This window comes from Mycteria americana, chromosome 1, assembly GCF_035582795.1.
Source record: "Mycteria americana isolate JAX WOST 10 ecotype Jacksonville Zoo and Gardens chromosome 1, USCA_MyAme_1.0, whole genome shotgun sequence".
In the NCBI taxonomy this organism is placed as follows: domain Eukaryota; kingdom Metazoa; phylum Chordata; class Aves; order Ciconiiformes; family Ciconiidae; genus Mycteria; species Mycteria americana.
The window spans coordinates 76,314,521-76,331,663 of NC_134365.1; the positions used below are offsets into that span (position 1 = coordinate 76,314,521).

The following is a 17,143-nucleotide window of genomic DNA, read 5'->3' on the forward strand; positions in this document are numbered from 1 at the left end:
CATAGCAGTAACTAAAAATGTAGTTTTCCCAGCCTGCAACTGTAAAGATAGCATTGATTTTTGCACTAATTGCAATGCACGTTAGTCATTTCTCTCTCTGGCAGGAAAGAAACTGCTTTTTGGAGGCATGTCATTTGATACAATGTTTTTTCTTTTTTTCCATAAAAATTTAGCAATTCTGTGGACTGCTTCCTGCAAAGGATAGCTTCACAATGTTTAAAAATGAGGATTTCTAGGCTTTAAAGAAATAAAAGTTTACCTTTTGAATTTTAGTTGTTAAGGAAGCACGCTTTAGTAATTGATATCTTGAAGTGAGAAAGAAAAAATAGAAGCTAAATGAAGTCAAATTTAAACTTTATCTCGTTTGTCAAATCTGCAAAAATCTCACTTACAAATACCTTCAAGTTAAAGTTCAGACCATTTGTCACTAAACAGGAAGAGAAACGTGGATGCCTGTCTTCACTCTTTAAGTCTAGCTTTGTACTTTTAAAAGTAATTTCAGACTTCTTTTGTATAACCTTTCCTAGGTCTGAGAAGGCTTCTAATTGAAGGCTTAAAGCTTCTCCAGGAAGCTGTAGAACCACACAGTTTTTCACAGAGCTGGCCAAGTCTGGCACCTGTCATTTGTAACAGGATTATTACGTTTTGAACAAAGCATCACTTTGAATTCCATAGCAAGGCTTTGTTTCTTCACAAAAAAAAGACTGAAAGCCCATGTGCTTTCAAACTAAACTAAAAGGTTAAGATTCCAGATTTCTTCTAAAAACAAATATTCTGTGGCTATGTGTGTAGCTTTGTGCTGGGCGAGGAAATTATTATTTTCAGAGTGGTCTTTTTCAGTTCACCAGCAAAGTCCCTTTCAAAACAGAAAACTTAAGTTTTTGTGTTTTTAAACACCACCCCCTCCCCCCCTTTTTTTTAAAGCAAAATCAAACTTTTTGGCTTTTTGTTTCATCCCCAGGCTTTCTCATCAATTTGGATTATCAGTAAGGAAGGGAAGTAAAGGGTTAGACTGCCAGAATTCATTGTGTTATATTTTTGTTTAAAAGATCAGTGGTGAGCACAGTTCTAAATAAGGTTCAAGTCTCTCCCTTGCCAGAGGGCATTTGAACAGGACTTCCTAAGCTGAGTCTTCTCAGTTTGATACATTGAGTCTGCTTCTCTCTCTCGACGGCTCTATCTCTGGGAGATTCCTGGGGGTTCAAAGTCCCTGTTGCAGGGAAGACCTTAGTTGTGCACGTGAAATGAGAGGCTGTCTGGAATGGTTTTCCTCAAAATCCTGTAGCCTGATGATTGGCACGATTTCTTGGGGCATAGGAGATCCTCATCTCGTGGTGTGTGTTTTTTGGGGGTTTTTTGGTGGGGTTGTTTTTTTTTGAGAAAGATCTCTTAAAGCAGAGTGTTGGCAAGGAACTGGTGTATGCACTTGTGCACTTACGGTTTTTCACTAAGTAAAACTATAGTTTTAGCACAAGTCTTCGATCTGAAGGTCAGAACATAGTTTAGGAGGTTTATAACTTTTTTTCACTTCTGCTCTGATTTGGAGGAAGGTTGTATTTTTAAAGATGCTTGTATTCAGATCCTTGGTCTCAAGAGGCATTATGTGTATGCTTAATTTTCCTGTGAATCTACTAGTATGTACAAAGCAAAGCATGTGTTTGAGCCTCTTTAGACTTGTGGTTCTCTCTTCGTGTTTGTGAGTGGAAAGTCAGATCTTGTAAACCATGATGGTCTTCATAGATTATGCAGTAAAGATTGGCAATGTGTCTTCTCTTACCATATCCAAGAATCTTACTTGCAAAGTACAAACTCCAACACTGTTATACTAATTTAGTATCATAATATATATCACCAGTAGTTTGTTGTTATTAATTGAAACAGAGACACCTTACTCTGGAGCACGCTTGGATAATAGATGCTTAATTTTGTTGGCAACCTTTTTGATGTAAAAGGTAAAAAGAGAGTAACTAAAACATAGCTACTGTGTGTATGCCCACTCTTCTTCCCCATGCTGGAAAAAGTTATGAGATGTTATTTAGATGTTCTTAGATGTTTCCTGTCTATCCAAACAGGAAAACAGATAAATAATGACTCTGCTCAAACAAGGTTTTCAGTAAATGGGGAGAGGAGTGACTGTACAGTGATGTTCATTTGTGGATAGGTTTGGATTTTTTTTTCTCTGAAAATAATGCTCTTCCACATGTTTTTAACTTGGTTTTGAAATGTAAGACTTCAGAAATGCACTTGATTTTGAGAGGCTCAGACAGGGCCAGATAGCTGTAATAGTACTTGAAGAGAAAATGTTGTTAGTGTGCTTCCTGCAACACAAACAAACAAATTGTTTTGATGATTGTTTCTGGTCATTTAATTATATAAACATCAGACCACTTGCATCTGAAGTAGACACACAGTCAGGAAGCTGAAACATGTTGTTCTACTGAGGGTCTTGTAAGGATGAAGCTTATATACTGTTTTCAAGTATTTCCAAGTATAATCTAGAATAGATGGAAGAAGCTGGCTGGAATTTTAAATATAGAAACAAAGGCTTTATTCAAGCAACTTAATGTAGCAATTAATTATGGCCTTGGCATTTCAGTGTAACCAGTGATGATAATTTTTTTTTTAGATTTTTTTCAGATCAGATGTCTTGGAAAAATGGGAGTTGTTCAGTTTGGGGGCTGGGGAGTGGTGTGGCAGTGGCTTGTTTCCCAGCTAGCTGTGCACGCTGTGTCCAGCATATGCGGCCTGTGTGTCTCCTCCCTTCCCTGCAACGGCACTCTCCAGCCCTTTCTTTGAAATAAGTCATGGCATACAAGCGAAGGCAAGAACCGTGAGAGATATTAAAATATATCTCTTGTTAACTTGTGGTGTTGGCTTAGTTCTTTACTCAGTTTCTCAGTAAACACGTATGATTTTCTTGACTTCGGTACATGAGCCATATTAAGGGCGAAGCACTGCTCGTGCTTCTCTGTTGCTGAGAGCAATCTGGCAGTCCATGTCGAAAGCATGTGTAGGCTACTTTATGCCATGCCATATGTTAGTGATGCATTTATCGCTATGGTTTGCTGGTCAATGCGCTTGTGCGTGCTCTAGCTCAGCTCCTGGTTTCACATATGTGTAGACAGTGCAAGCTGGAGGTATAAATAAATGTACGTGGTAGTACAGACTCTTAAACTAAGATCTGAGAAAAATGCTTTTGCAAATTTGTTAGGTATCTTTACACACTTTATGTGCGTGTTAACAGGGTTGTGTCAGCCACACGAGAAGTATGTTTGCTGAATGTAGTGTTATCGGAGATTTTCAGAAGAGTTTGTGTAATTTATTTATTCTGAAAAACAATACAATGTGGGAGTCCTTGTCAGATAGTCATAAATCTTTGCCTACTATTCAGAACATGCAAGCCATGTAATTCCCTCTCCCCTACATGTACTTTTCTCACCTTTTTCACGTAATCATAGAAAGTACTGGCTGGAAGGGTCCTTGGGAAGTCATGTAGTCCAATATCCTGCTTAAACAGAACCATCACCAACACAATATGAAGTCAGCTGTGGATTTGGTCTGGCCACATCTTGAAAACCTGCAGGGGTGGAAGTTTTCACAAGCAGCCTGGCTAGCCTGTTCTAGGGCTGCCCTACCCTCCTGGAAAAGAAGTTTTTCCTAATATCCATTTTGAATCTCCGTGCTATCCCTGGTCTTCAGAGCTCTTTGGATGCTCATTGGAATGCCCTGTTCTCCCACCCTAGCATGCTGGGGTCCTGGGGGAGTTAGTACTCTCTAACTCCCAAACAAAATGTCTTAAGATACTTCTCTCAACACAGTAATGGCTAAACCAAAATACTAGAAGTAGTGCTGCTAACCTAGCTTCTGATGAATATGTGTAATGAAAACTTTTTGGTAAGATTTGAGACTCTTTTACATCTTGGTATTGAAATCTACTTCAGAATTTGGTGAGGAAAAGAAATTGCCCTTCTTCCTTCTTCCTATTTTGTATCTGAAAGACTAACCTTGTAAAAAGTACAATGGTTTTATTAGAAGAAAACAAAGGAAGAGGACATCAGCAGTGTATTGTGTAGTTGACAGTCTCTAGTTCAATCTCTTCAATATACCCTTAAAGAGTTTTAGAGGGTTGGGGTTTTTTGGCGGGGGGTAAGGGGTGGGGAGTGAATCTTTGCTGTCTTCATAGCTGAAGAACCTCATATTTTCTTCACTGAAGCATAGCTCTACAAAATACAAAACTTAAATGTGAATGCAGGGAATCCCTAGAAAAATAACTTGTAAGTAGCAGTAGAGTTAGGGTTAGGGTTAACCCTAACAGCTCGTGTGGTCTGAGATAGGAGAAAATACAGATTTCTGAGAGTAACATATGAAACTTTCCATTTTCAGTTCCACAGTGGGTATATAAATCTTACCCTACATGTAGTTGGTGCAAAAGCTATGTTTGAACTGAAAAGAGAACTTTATCTAGAAAATATAGGTGGTAATGCAGTTTTACAGTGGAATCTCAAATGCCTTTAGTTTCCTGGGAGATATGTCAAAAGTACCCGCAGAATTACTTAAATCACCAACTTCTCCTTGCTATCTCAGTGCCAGTAACATGTTATAGAAGTGCTTACAGGTAAAGAAAAATAGAGGTTTTAAAATAACATGGAGAGGAACTTGTATGTCATAGTCTATCACAAGTGGTTTAGATTCTCTTTTTACTGTGACATGTAAAGTCTATTCTGTTAGTCAGAGGTTCTAAATTGAATCCATCACTTCATTGCCTTATCTCAGATCTGAGATATGCATAACATTGGTAAAATATGCTCTTGAGCTGCAGTAGACCCCTTTGCAGGGGTGTAAAATGGGTATAAAAGCATGTGCGTACATTATAATAGCATAACCTTTTCCTAGGTATACCAGCAACACTTTACCTGCTAAGTTTGCACAGAAATTTAGGAATTATGAGATAAAGTGCTTACTAGTCAAACGGATGTGGTATCCACTCACTTGAAAGCTTGTAGGAATGTACAAGATGGTGTGACCTTTTTTTTTTTTTAAATAAAAGTAAAGTAGCAATAGTTTCCTCCTAAAGAGTGTTTCTAAAACTGCCATCTGCCTTTCCGTATGAAACCACAGAGGTAAACTGGAGGTTGAGCTGTGTGTATGTCTTGATAAGCTTGGGCAAGTGCTTCTGATGCTGAATTCCTTAGTTTTAAGCTGGGAGGATTTGAGTGCCGCAGTGTTCCCTTAGCAGTTTTATTTGGTTTTCACTACATTCACTTCACTATTTAACAAAACTTTTGTGTCTCAATACTTTATCCCGCACTCTGTGCTAGCTGACATCTGACATTTGGCCTACTTGGATCGATTCCTCTATTAAGAGAGAGGAAGGTTGTGCCTGTTTGTTGGTTTTAGATTATAAACTCCATTGGCAGTGATTTATGCTGAACTGGATTTGAATTGAATTAAGGTTCCCTATTTTTAATTAGGCTCTACACCGTGTCTTGGTGTTTCACGCTTTCTTCAGCTTTCTCTTGCTGCAATGAGCAAATACCTGTGCGTAATTAGTCATTACGGCCTGTTAGCTGCTTTTTATGTTCTCTCAGGAGTCATGCAGGGGCTTTGGAATGTGGGGTTTGGGGGTTTTTTTTGAGTGCCAATGCGGCTAAATATTGATGCTGTAGATTGACCTCTGCAAGAGATTTCCTGTAGTCTCTACACAGGTATTGCCCTAGGCCAATTTAAGGATCTCCGAGCCTGAAGTTCAGTCTATACCTTCACTGGTGCAATTTTAGTGTCTTTCCCCACGTTCTTGCAGTGAGCTGGCACTAATGCCACAGGACATAAGTAGGTTAAGAAAGTTTTGTGCAGATTTCATAAGCTCTGTGTTAATGAAAATTTCTTCATGCTGGACTATTTCAAAAGTTTTAGGGGGAATCTATTGTCTTTTAGCGAGTGTGGAAATAATGTTGTTCTGTGGTAGACTCCCTCCATTTGAGAAAATGAGTGCTTTCCATCACTGTGTTTGGGCCAAGGCAACATCCTTGGCACTTCTGTCTGAGAGAGACAACTTCAAGGTTAAAACTAACCATAGATTAGATTACTAGGATTGGGCTTCAAGGCAAAGTCCTGTTTCATAAAATACTTGAAGGGCAATTTGACCTCTGCAAGCAAATTTGAAGAAGGAAAAAAAAAAAAAGGCTGGACCCTAAACATTATCTGCCAGTTATGTTGTACTGCAATCTACATTTCCTCTCATCTTGCAACATCACAAGGAGAAAAGTCAGCAGAAGCAAGAAATCCTAATAGTTATCTGTTAGCATAACAGGAGGGAAGGTTTAACTGTTCTGACTGTTCCCTGGATGCTGAGATCAGAACTTAATCACAGTTTCTGGTGCTGATTCATTGGAACAGTCAGTCTTACTTGATCCACAACTTAAAAGTTGCTTCAGGTAAGCTAAACACTGACTGTTTAACTCCCTGGTTAATATGCATGTGTTTGTATTAACCTGCCATTATATGTTGACAGGCAATAAGAATCATCGAGCAATTTAAGATGGAGAGAACTTCTGGGAGTGGACTAGACGATGCAGCACTTGTCCAAAGCATGTCCTAAAATGAAGCTGATATACTATTTTGCTTTGGAGTGTGCTTTCTTCAAATTTTGCTGTCCCTGTGGAGTATTAAAATATTGAAAATGTAAAAGATTATCACTGAATTAGGTTTTCAGTTTATTGTTTAGCATGAAGGTGTGTCTGTCTACAGGCTTTCTTTCCTCCCTTGGCTTAATGCTTTCAGAATACTAAATGATTGGGGTTTTTTTCACAAAAGTTTAACTTTTTCTATTATTGAATAACTCATACAGGGATATACATCTGGTCCTGTTTTTAGTTGCTGTTGGTCTTTTAGAGTGTTTAAAAGAGAGATCTTTTGTGTTTCACCCTCTGAAAGTTAATTCTGTGTCACCCAGTGGTACTGTACTGGAGCCCCTGATGCACACTTTTCTCTGTGCTGTGGGAAACGTACAGTGTGAGCTTCCTGAGTTCTCATCTTTGCTGCCAGGACTTTGTCCTTTCATAGAAATGAAAGGATTTTTTTTTTAAATCTAAACTGTGTAAGCAGTATTAAGAACTGAAAATTGTTCCGTACTATAAGAATGCCTTTAATTACCAGGTTTATAGAGCTAAAATCCCTCTTGCTTTTCCTGCAGTCTCATGTACATTGGTGTCTTGGCTTCCCAACAGCAAGAGGAACGATACATGCCCTCGTCTAACATAGATACTTACCTGAAAGTGAAAGATGGTTTTTGAGGCCCTTCAAACAAAGACGAGTCTAGAACCCTGCTCCCCCACTTCAGGGATAAATGCTCAGAGCTACTACATACAGTCTCCTCCTTGTCCCCGAGGCTAGTATTCAAATTCAAAGGAAAAAATTCGGTACTAGAATTATTGAGAAGGACTTTGAGCTGTGAATGTTTTGCATAGTGCAGCTCCCCCTCCTTACCCAGCCTGACTGAAGAGCCTGAACGCAAGAGAGATGTGTTTGGAGGTGCCTGTGTCTCAGGAGGGCTTGGGCACACTGACACTCGGTGGCTGTCCCCAAATATTTACTTCTGTCCCTTTGCTGCACTGAGTAGGGAGCCCTGGCACTGCAGGTTTTATGAAGTCCATTCCTGGAGCCCAGAAAGAATGTAGCGGTGTCCAGCATACCTGGAAGGAAGTCTTGCTCGTGGTCTGTCTTTACCAGGGAATACAACCCTACAGAGTTGCTTCCAGTCAATGTCGCTCATTGCTGTCTTAAATACTGCTTTATAAAGCTTTTCTGTCCATTCTGGAAGCTGAAGTACTATCAGCTGGAGTTTGGTTTCAAGCCTGAAACCATGCTGCTCAGATTTCTGTTCTTACACTGTTATTCTTCAAATTGTTCATGCAGCAGTGTGTTTATTCTGATGTGAAGGTAAGAACTCATACCCCCGTTTGCTTTTGCATTTCTGCAAGCGTAATATTTGAGGCGTGATGGCATGTGGAAGAAAGCATTACAACTTGGGCAAGGCTAGTATCTGATCTTTTTTCCTGCAGGTTTTCATAGCATGTTTATCCTTAAAAGTATGTTTTGACAGAGTGCAGCAGTTATTGTGCAGCTGACAGCGGATTACAATATTGTTTGTTTAGGATTCAGAAGCCTAGTATTAGATTGCTTCTTGTCAGCAAAGTGCAGGATATACCACATGGTACTTGCACATGGAAACAGTATGACCCCAGCCCTCACAGTGGAATTCAGATAAAGTGATACTGTTCTCTAGCTTTTATTTCTCTAGTAAAAGGCATGAGACTGTAGGAGTGTAGCTTTATGCCGTAGTTGAATGTGCCTTAACTTTGTGAAAGCAAAGATTTCAGAAATAGCTTGGAGGTATTATACTCTGTCTCTGGATACACCTCGTATTAAAGCACTACTAAAGCAAGAAAGTATATTACTAACAGTGAAAGCTCTCAGGTTTGGTTAGTTCAGCCTAAATGTTTCGGTTTCCTGTATCTAGGATCCCAGTGAGCTTTTGTAAGTGGAAGGACTGCAAATAGTTGAACAAGCAGGACTTCAGCTCCAAAGTTGTTTTTAATTAAAGGCTTTCTCTTCTGCGGACTACTCCCACATAGAGGGTTGGAAACTCATAAGTTTCCATGCATAGAATTTTTCTTTATTCCCCAGGAGGACAACAGACTTGACCACCTACGAAGGATGCAGATATTGCAGTGAAAGCAAACTGCTTCCTCTCCAGGCAGAGATTGCCTGGGAATTAAAATAAGAGCTGAAAGTTTAGATTGTACTTTTCTTCTTGCAATCCATGTGCAACATGATGTCATTGTACAGAGAAATCCAAACTACTACTATTTATTATTGACTGTGCTGGTTGCATACACCAGATGAATTCTCAGGCAATGATAGTAGCCGTTCCAGGTCAAAGTTTAGGCTGGTCAGTATGTCGAGGAGGGAATTTCATCATAACCTGAATTTGAGTGCAAAAGCATTAAAAGTGACCTTACTGTGATCTTTGGGTCAGGGGACTGGATTTCTTACATTGAGAGCAGGTTTAATCCTTTCTTTTCAAAATGTTGCTGAACTATATTGCTTCAAAAAAAGGAAACCAATCAAAACTTTGTGCCTGGAATGTTGTGAAGAGCTTGTTCTTTTCCTACCGGTATCAGTGTAGCTGTCACGGTCCATTTGGATACCGGAAATTTATATGACAACATACTCTGTAAAATAAACTTTATTTTGAGTTCATTAGGAAACATACATAACAAACAAGGGCTCAGTCCCCTTTGTGCAGACTAGTCTAATGCATGAATTAACTAATTCATCACTTAATTCATGAGGTTTCTAACTCACAAGTTCTCTAATACATAACTCGCAACTCATAACTTGCAACTTGTGCACCTGTGAGCAAAATAGTTACCTAGCTGATGGTGAGGGTGCTCCTCCTTTCTCCTCCATCATGGTGTAGGCGTCCCCTGTGTCAAACCGGAAAGCATGAAAGCCTCAGCAGCCCAGCTGCTGTTGGATCCACTTCAAAAGCTTTTTGGGTAAGCTGATGTACTTATACCTTCCAGCTTGGAAGTTTGGTTTATACTGTTTCCACAAGTTAGCAGATTCTGAAGAAACTACCAGACAACCAGTATGCAAGGATTATGGCTGCAGGAGACTGCAAGCTACAGATGATAATGGCTGCATAATGACCTTTGGCTCTTTCTGGCCACCATGTCCTGCCTATGTGTTGCCCTCACTTTGACCTAATAGCGCTGCTTCCAGCATACATCAGGCCTTAGCATGAGTTGTGTGTTAGCCAAAATCTGAGCAGGAGTTGAGTGAACAGTCACACTAGCTTGTAGACAGCAGAGCTGGAAGTGTCTTCTAGGGGCTCAGGGACAGTATGGGATCTTCCCGTTCCCAGTGGAAGGCTGCTGCCTTGCAATCCTGCCTCTTCCAGTGCCTTCCCTTCAGAGATGTGCAACTGCATCTCTACAGAACATGGCTGTTTCTGAATAGTAATACCTTTCAAAGCACTTCAGCATGGGGTGCCTTTATGTGCACAACTTACTACTTACGCAAGAACGTTCCACTCTAAAATGACAAAGGTTTGAGCAATCCAGTTCTTCTGGTTTTGAATGGATGTGGATACATTGAGAAGCAGGATCATGAAATGCAAGGAACCGGCATTACAAATTCTGTTACAGTGCCTAATTTGCCATACTTGGTTTCTAGCAGATAACCATTAAATTATTGTAACCATCCTAATATATTCCCCATATAGTATACAATAGCCTTTAGTATAAAGTTAATCATAACAACTGCATGTGTTGTCTGTTCGTCTATCAAGCTGCAGGATATGTTACCGATTATTATATTGCCTTATTCTGCTATTGTGGAGGCTGCTCAGCTCTGTCCAGGCCAACGGCTGCATTGTTTACACCGCAGAAGAAAGGAAGAAGAAAAGGAGAAGGGAGATGGTAATGAAGACTTAAATTAGTGTTGGTTCCAGAACCTTGTTCTTTGCATGTTGGACTTTGTTACGCTGCAGTCATTTTGTGAGGAGGGATGGCAACACTAGAAGCTGTTTCTATAACTGGGATGAGGAGGAGAGAAGAAAGCAGGAGAAGGAGGAGGGTTCTTTAGGTAATTAAATTGCCGGGGTTCCTTGGAAAACTTGAAGTTCACTCATCTAAAATAATTAACACAAAGATTGTTTGCCCTTAGAATGAAAATATGCAGTGAAAACCTTAAGCAAAATAAAGACAGAAGATGGGGATCTTAGCAAATGAGATCAAAATTTTGAGTCACTGGAGTACATCTGTTTTGGGCCACTCCATTTGAGGTGTTTGAAGTGATTGAAGTTGCAGAGCTTGAGGCCTCAGCACTTTCTGGAAATTAAAGCCCTTTGAACATATGAAACACATAGAAACATGTGCTATGTGCATAATCTTAAATTAGTTGCTATTGAAACTATAGGCCTTTATTGTCACCTCTTCAGTAACGCAGATGCCCCAAGGACTTGCACGGTTCTGCTTGTGGGGTTTTTTTGGGGTTTTTGTTTGTGTGGGGTTTTGGTTTTTTTTTTCCCTAAGCTGGCCTGCATTATATGCATATAATGTAAAACTCTATTGCACTCTATTTTGCATGGAAAACCAAGAAAACTTGATATACAACTGTGCTAAAGATGTCCAAACCACAGAATGTTGAACTGTTCCCCGGGATTGCTAATGCTTAATACCTTCTTTAGAGGAATGGATACCTTCTTTTTGATTAAGATGCTTAGAAGCACATGAGCAATTTGGACATGGATGTTTAATGTGGCTTTTCAATTTGCTCATTAAAAAAAAAAGACTAATTCTCTCTTCTGATATATTATACTTATGTAATTGTTTTTTAATCTAAATGTCATGTTTTGGATGTCTGGACTCATTAATACTTTATATTTTGGATAATTTTAAGTATTTATTTGCTCACTATCTTACAATTAGCAGAAACTTTCTGTGGGCACTTCCCCTTGAGTTCTTTCCAGGATTTAGATTGCTTGCTAGGTAATTGTGCTTAATAAGCCATTCTGGCCTCCCAATGTTACCTGGTGTTGTACACTTCCATAGCTGCATATCAATAAAGATTAGAAATCCCAGCAACCACTTCTCATTGAAAAGAAAACTGGCCAGGCTCTTTTTGTTAAGATCTGTCACAAAGTTCTAAATCCGTAACCCTGTCTATTAACTCATTCACTGCTGTTAATGGCTAATAGCTCTCCATGCTATAGCCTGTCCTCCATGTTTCTGTGGAGAGGAGGAGTCCACAAAAGTGGATGTTATTTTTTTAAGTTTGGTAAGAAAGAGCAGTGGAAACTAAAAATGTCCTAATTGTATCTTCTGATTCTTTTTTCTATTTCAAAAAAGAAACGCAAGCTGGACTCTGTACTTCATAAGCAGTATGATGGTAATGCAGAGAGTACCTGAGCACCTCAGCTCTTATCACAGCATTACTGAGCAGCTGAGATGCTGTTTTGTTTAACTTGGACCGTTTGTTCTTCAGTACCAGTCCCTGGCATCCCAGGCATCTCATAATTAAGTTCAGAGACATGTGGTGAAGATCCACCATAATAGGAGGAATGATGCTAAAATTCCTTCTGGTGGGACGAATGTACTCCCAAAAGGCTTGATTAAGTTGCCACTCTTCTGGATGCTTTCCAGGAGCTCTTTAAGCAGATCGCTGTTTGTCTTGGCCTCTCTAAAAGGCAGTAGAACCCCCTGAAAGAAGGTACACCCTGCCCAAGGTGTTTGTAGCGCACATGGAGATGGGTAGAATAAGATCGGTTAGCATGAAAAGCAGTAGGGTCACAACATGCCACCTGTTGGTCCATTGTGTTTTGGTAGGCACTGTGCAGAAGTAGGTTAAGGGAGAATTTGAAGGAGGAGGATAGTGAGGGGATTTAACCAGTAACTTGGTGGAGTTTCTCTTCTATGTGCATGTCTGAGGCGACTTTCACAAATGAACCGTAAAGCTGTACAGTTCACTTGCAAAAATGTGCGAGAAATAAGAAGGGCGGAGGTAAGTGCAGAAGGGCTTCCGGAAGGAAAACAAGTAGATTGCATATAATGTACTAGAGAAAGGGGAGGGCTACTTCACGCTCTCTGCTTTTGGCAAGTCTGCTGACTCTAGAAAACTGGCCTGATATCATCATTCTGGGCAAATGGACAAGATGGGATTGCTGAAGGTGCAGGGAGGAGGAAGATGCAGTCATTAAGACTTGAGATGAAAGCCTGTAGCTGCATGGCCTGTAATGAAAGGCTGTATCTCGGAAGGTACAAAGTGCAGACAGTGTCTGAAAATATGGGGGGGAATTGGTAAGTGGAACGTGGTGCTGGCATAAAAATTGTTGCAACAGAGAAAGAAGGTAGGAACAGAAAAATGAAAACATCTTTTTCTTTTTTTTTTCTATATTGAATTTAGCCTAACATCCATTTTCCATTGGTATTGCAGACTGTGACTTTTGTTTAATTGCTCTCAATTTTTTGGCATAGCATCCTGTTTTTCCTGAAGAGCTCTTTGCTGGGTCATTCTATGAATGCCATATGTGATCTTTCTAAGACTGCTTCCCAAGGGGAAACATGTTTATAGAGATGTTACTCATCTCTATACTTCTTGCCCCTCCCAGTGAGTTTTGGACCTCTTAGATGAGTTTTAGCCAAACTTAAAGAGAATTAGTTGTTTAGAAAGTATGAAGTTCATATAACAGTTTCCCTAAAATTATCAGCTGAATAGAGCAGAGATACCTAAGCATACTCACCTCCTAAAGGTGGTATTGCAGTTCCACATCCATTTGGAGACACTGTGGCCAGTTGGCTAAAGTGGTGTAGACTTGGCTTGGAGCTGGCTGTAGCACTGCCACAGCAATGAAAGCAGGGCTAGGGGAATTCAGTAATGCAGTTAGAGTATTTTAGTCCATAAGCTATTGCTGTGTATTATGATTACCTCAGATTTTGCTCTAATAAATAAAATTGCCCAAGCTCACAGTTGTCTAGAGAGGGAAAATACTTAAGTGATCCAGCCAGGGTCCTATAAATAGAGAATAGAAGAAGCAAAGAAGTTTTTTTGTGCTGAGGGAAACATGGAAGTAAGCATAGCTGGGTGTAAATTTTAGAAAGAGATGGGTTCCCCCCACTCTTTTCTCTTACTTGCCTTAACTGTTTAAAGACTCCTTGTAGAAATATGTTCTGTTCTGTCTTGCAGACTTTTCTAGGTTGCCAGGAGAGTGACTTGAAATTTCTTAGATAATGTTTAATGAATAATGTAGCCACTCTCTGAATAAAGCTTTGAGATTATAATTTTTTTAAACAGTTATGTTGATTAAGTTAAGTGCCTCACCTTATTTCTGTTTCAGGAATTGCATTTAATTACAGTGACATTTCTTTTCAGTAGTCATGTAGTACCATGGCTTTAAACCATATACTTATTGACTTCTAAAACTTCAGCTAATTCAAATTTAAATAGATATTTCAACTGTAAGATGTATTTTATTTCCTGCATCCTTCGGTGCAAGCACAGAAATGGAGAAATGGGCTGATTTGCCTGCAACTTTCCCAAAAATATAGTGGAAGAGAGTGTTGTGTTTTGGTCCATATCTTGAAATGTGGGAAGTACAATAAGGTTTTTGTATGTTTTTCTGAGACTTATGAAATTGGCTCTCGGTTCACATTTGGAGTCCAAGGAACACCTCGCTTTGACAGCTGTGACTCAATGTGGTTGTAGTCAAATGACGAAGCACAGCAAATGTTGCATGTGGACTTGACTGAAGTGTAAAGAACAGATTCGGCCCTGCAAAACCAAGAGTTAAGCCAGTTCTTGCCAAAACGGAGCAGATGACCTCATTGCCATTAGTGTAAATATTGGCAATTGCACACAAATGTCTTCAGTCCCTCAACTGGCTGTAGTGTTTGCAGACAAACTGGAAGAGGAGAGGGAAATGTTGAATGGGTGGGGCCGTGTCTTCGTTGAAACCAGCTGAGAGGATGGCCGATTTTCTCTCCTTTGAAGCTAGGGCATCTAGAGGCGGAAGGCAACTTTGAAGTAAGCTGTGTGTATTGTAGCTTTCATATAAATATTTCCCCTACAATAAAATAGCTTGCTTATTCCTCTGCTCTTTGTTTTGTTTTCTTTCACTCCCACACAGTATTTAGACCATATTAGAGATGTATAAATGTGACTTGCACTTAATGTTGCTGTTTATTAATAAAGTTGTGGTTGCTATTTTCTCAAATGCGCTGTATGTTTGATACTAATGAAGAACAAATACTTACAGGGCTTTGGAAGACACTGCAGTGTAGTAAATGTATGCCTTTTGACTAGAGATGATGAATCATGAGTTGTTTATTTAATGCATATGACTTTTTTTGAGCTGTTTGTCACAGAATTTGTACGCAGTGCAGTCTCCTTTGCTAACGTATCTGGAAAAGGATATTCTGCCACAGAATAAAAAGCATCCCAGCTGCTAACTGTCTTAATGTCTGTCATGCTGCTACCAACTATCCAACCTTTCCTGGAATGGTGGTGAACAGTGAGGCTTTTTATGAGGGGTCCATTCAGTCCTGCCTCTCTAGTAGGACTGTGATGTTTCATATCGATAGCTTTGTCAGGAGCTGGAATAGAGAGTGAGGAAAAGGAGTGCTTCGTGTAAAACCGCCTACAGATGATACTTTAGTCCTAATCCTGAAACAGATTCAAGGTTGGGATTTAGTGATTAAGCCTGCTTGAACTGGATTCAGACTTGTATCAAAATAAATCCTATCTATCTCGAGAGCTGAAAGCAAGCGCTGCATTGGATATTGTTTTGGTTTGCTGGTACATATCCTAAATATAATGCTCTTAGCAGAAGTTTAAAACTTGAGTTTTGAAATTGTCTGACTGAAATCTAGTTAGTAGAAGCAAAGGTCCTTGGGACTCTCTGACTTGAGTGCTATCACCATCTCCAAAATGCCCTTAGGTTTTTGTACCTCAAGTCTATGTGGAGTTCAGATGCTTTTTATATCTAATCTTAGGGAAAGGAGAGTATTAATTTCAGAGTTGTTGTTCCTGTTGAATTAATTCAAGTGTGAGAGTGTGAAACCTACTGTTAAAAATGCAAGGTTATGTTCTTAACAGTGACCGAATAAAAAGAAACTTTAAGCCATCTGTTTCATTAGCTCACTTGCTGGTTTGTTTTCTTTCAAACATTTTGTGGTGATTTGAAAATATTCTGGAACACAGTTGGGTCAAGCCTTGTGGCCTCAAAATTGTGAGTCAAGATACAAGGTGTTACAGACTCTGATGAGTTTTGAAAGCATTAGCACTCCAGTCATCAATATGTATTTGTGACAGCGGCTTGGAACTTAGTTTTCTATGAAGACATGTGAATTTTAGACACAGTCTGTGATCATGAAGCTTTCTAGCTACCTCATCTCCTGTACTGCAGCTCCCAAACTGGTGAATCCTGTTTTGTGCTGCAGTTAAATCATTGCTAAATGGTATCTTGGGTTTCTTCAGTTTGTTACTTGTAATCATGAGCCAGCTCAATGAAGCTGATGATAGTGGAGGAAGAGCAGTGATGCCCTATTAATGAATTTGGGGATGATCTTGGTATACTGGTGTGGCCTTCAGCTTGCTCGGTAAAGATCACCAGGGACAGTAAATACTTGGATTCAGTGTCCATCTCTTTTGTTGACTAGAGGAAAAAAATGGGGGAGGAGGGGAAGAGACAGGTTGTGCTGAGGCCTTTGAGATAAGTGATTTGTTTCTGTGTATCTGAAAAGGAAACAAATTACATATGGGACAAAGATGGCTTAGAACCGCAGGCAATGAAAAATCAAGAGATGCAAGGGTTGAGATTAAAACATTGTGAGGGAAGAAGATGCCCTAAAGACAAACACACTTCCTAAAGTCAGAGATCAGACTGAGAATTACAATAAAATACTGAAGTTACAAGTATAATTTTCAAGGTGGAAGAATTATTTCATTTCAACTAATAACTTACTTGTTAGTTGCCATTAATAAAATTTATCTTTAAAAGAGATGACAAAATGTGTGGATGAACTTTTTACCTCCTCTTATCACTCCCCCAACTCCAAAAGAAAACAGGTTAATAACTCTTTCTGGCCCGTTCTCACCAATGCAAAGAGAAGAGAGACTTCCAATTTGGTGTTTTTCTGTGCTGTAAGGATTGTAGCTCAAGGAGTGGTGGGGGATGTTCTGTAATTAGGGAAAATATCAACTGTAGCTTCCCCTGCTTTAAAACAATGTTTCTCTCCTCGTTTTTCCCCACCATATTGTTAGCTGCATTGCACAAGGAGAAACTGCAGAGCAAGCAACAGCTCCTGGACTAGACAGTTGAGGGTTCTTGGATGCCAGTCAACTAGTAATTTGCCTGGGAAACTGTGACTTTGGGACTTCTGGGGAATTCTAAGTGATCTGGAGGCAAGATTTCTAGCAGCCATTGTTGCTAGAAACAACTTCTTGTAGTTCAGAATTTATATGAACTCACATACCAGTGCTGTCCTGTCCTGCCAGGTAGTGTGTGTATAGATATATAGTTTGTGTGTCTTGGATAACACTTGTGGCATCTGGATTTTGGCCTGTTTCACGCAGTCGTGCG

General features: G+C 39.7%; 1 protein-coding gene across 6 annotated transcripts in view; it reads left to right on the forward strand.

Moving 5' to 3' along the window:
• The window catches only part of RASSF8 (Ras association domain family member 8), an 89,647-nt gene that overhangs the window by 48,145 nt on the left and 24,359 nt on the right, over positions 1–17,143 (forward strand). For 3 of the 6 annotated variants that reach the window (XM_075506664.1, XM_075506673.1, XM_075506681.1), the window contains exon 3: positions 14,188–14,357. The exons of the other annotated variants lie outside the window; for them this stretch is intronic. The gene's annotated coding sequence lies outside the window, so the exon portion shown is untranslated. The remainder of the gene's footprint in view (positions 1–14,187; positions 14,358–17,143) is intronic. 6 annotated transcript variants of the gene reach the window in all.